Source organism: Cucurbita maxima, unplaced genomic scaffold (assembly GCF_002738345.1).
Source record: "Cucurbita maxima cultivar Rimu unplaced genomic scaffold, Cmax_1.0 Cma_Scf00376, whole genome shotgun sequence".
NCBI classification, from domain to species: Eukaryota; Viridiplantae; Streptophyta; class Magnoliopsida; order Cucurbitales; family Cucurbitaceae; genus Cucurbita; species Cucurbita maxima.
In genome coordinates this window covers 8,038-10,595 of record NW_019272392.1, presented here as the reverse complement: position 1 = coordinate 10,595, position 2,558 = coordinate 8,038, and the positions used below count along the sequence as shown (strand labels likewise).

The following is a 2,558-nucleotide window of genomic DNA, read 5'->3' as shown; positions in this document are numbered from 1 at the left end:
AGCATATGGATCCACCCAATCGATGAACGCTCAAACCAAACTCACCCATACTTTTTGGCACAGGGATGCGAGAACCAATCCAAGTAATCTATAATGGGGAGACCCCTCAAAGAAACAAATGAGAATGGCTCGGTTGATAGCAGGGTTAAAGAAAAGGTGAGTATGAAAAGACGTATCGCGTAACCGTCCCTGTAAGCAGCTTCATTCTTTCTTGATCTATGAACCGACTTTATGAAAAAAAAATAAGTCTTTCAGCTGAAAGTGTGACTGTTGGGTATGGATAAGCGAACCTCTTGTTTTGAGGGAAACCGGAGATGTTAGCTAAGAAAGCTAAGCAAGCAAGTACAGGACGGACAAAATGCACATAAAAATTGATTGACATGATCCCTTTCCCTCTTAGTTTGGCTAGTTGGCTAGTTACACGATAAGCAGAAAAGCATACCAGACAAGGAAAGAAAGGCTGCTAGATCTCCTGTAAGGCCAACCCTTAATGGCGAGCTCACCAGGCAATGCTATAAGTCCAATAGAAGTCCAAGGTTTCGTCTACTACGGACTAGGAAGCTCTTGGAGGATCTAACATGAAATGAGAAATACATTCGATTACAGCAACTAATAGATAAAGAACTTTTTGGTAGAAACTGAATGATCCTTGGCTCGGGCAAGAAAAGGAAAAGGTAGTCGTACTCCTACCTTTTCCGTCGGACGAGAGGAAAGTTTGAGCTGAAAGATTGAATCACACTAGATAAGAAAGGCGAGCTTAACAGGTTTCTCCAAACGTATAAACAAAAAGAAGATACGGATACACATACATTTTCGCATGAAAGAACCTAGCTGAACCAGATCAAGGGTCCTAACCTAGTTCGAGTGACCTTCTTTGGCTAGCCCCCGGCACTTGTAACGAGGTCAACCCGTATGTGCTTTTTCTTTTCGTTTAGTGAGATAGCTTACCAGCTCTTTCAGCTCATAGCAGCAGTATGAAAAGCAGAATCCTCATCCTGAGTCGAGTCCACATTGCCGTACGAATTGACATCTGCCAAACCAAGAGCTTCTATTTTTTCTTTAATGAAAGCGGATTTAACAGTTTCGATAAAACCAACTTCTTTTAAAGAAGGAGTCGCTCTACCTTGATCACCGTGGACATACGCATCTTCCTCTTTAAATTTGCCTACCATGAAAAGGAAAGTTCCCCCACGATAGGCCCTCCCAGCTGTCGAACGTCTTTCGATCAATCGAGAACAAAAAAACAAGACAAGGGTTGAGGTTGAGATGACTATATTGTTGTACTACTAGGTTTAGTGTACTTTGGTAGTTGCGAATGTTGCCGTAATTGAATAGCACTCATACTTGCAAGGGTTGAGGAGACAATTCGTGAGGTAAGGAACCGGTGGAGAGGCTTTTTTTCTTTTGAAGGGGCATTCCGAGAATCGAACTCGAGACCTCTTGCACCCAAAGCAAGAATCATACCACTAGACCAAATGCCCTTAGTATGTGCTATATATTATGTTTTTTATGGAATGTATCATCATTATTTCATTTATTTTCTTTGTTAATGAAATCCATGAGAAATAATCATTATTATTATATCTTTTAGACTAGACCGCTGTTAAATTATTTACATAGGGTTTGCGACAATTACTGTATTGAGAAGAAAATAGTGTAAGCTTTATTGAGAAGAAAATAGTGTAAGTTTTAGTTTGATAGTTTCATTTGAGACACATATCGTGAGTACACAAGTAAAGCAAATATCGAAAGTTAGGATTTGGGTAGGCATGCCTATTGAAAGTGGAAAAGATAAAATGATATTAAAAAAGAGCATCATCATTATAGTTTTAATTGCCTTAATTTTTGGTTTCTGAAGAATATACACTAGGTGCGAGAATCATACCACTAGACCAAATGACCTTTCTAAAAAATTGCAACATTTTTAACTCCTTCTCAGTATATTTTTTTCTCTCAAGTTTGAAATCTATTTTCTTGAGCGGTTGTTGGACTATAAAACAAAAAGTTGATGGTCTAGTATGCAAGTGTTCAAATAAACTACAACCCAACAAATGAATCAAACTAATCCGTTTGGGTTGGGTTGGATTTATTCGGCTCAGTTCATCAGTTTGTTTGATTTAATTCTTCTATTTTGCTTCCTATGACAAGAAAATGAAGTTGTATTGAATGTAACATAGTTTGATTTATGACAAACTCATATGAAATATAATTGCATTAATAGTATTAAGAGTTGGAGTCAAATATTTCATGAACTTAAGTGCAACTCATGTTTTATTAAAGACTAGATGAAATTTAGTTAAGTAACTGGAACTTTAAATTACTTCATGTGGAGCTTCAATTACTCTATGTTAGTTGCTATCTTTAGGATTGACTAATTGGACACGAGTTCTTGGATTTAGGGGATTGTTTTATGTAATTTTCAACTACGACTTATGTTTTCAAATTTATAGGTCATAATTTAGGTAGTGGTTGTATATTATGGATGAACACTAGAGTTTCTATCCCATTCACCACAACTACTCTAGTTTTTTGTTTGAAGGCTATAATTGTCATCTATG

General features: G+C 37.1%; 1 non-coding gene across 1 annotated transcript; it reads right to left on the bottom strand.

The window, feature by feature from the left end:
- Positions 1–1,409: 1,409 nt before the first annotated feature.
- On the bottom strand, positions 1,410–1,481 carry TRNAP-UGG. Its single transcript has one exon. It is a non-coding gene; the product is annotated as a tRNA-Pro (tRNA).
- Positions 1,482–2,558: the final 1,077 nt, after the last annotated feature.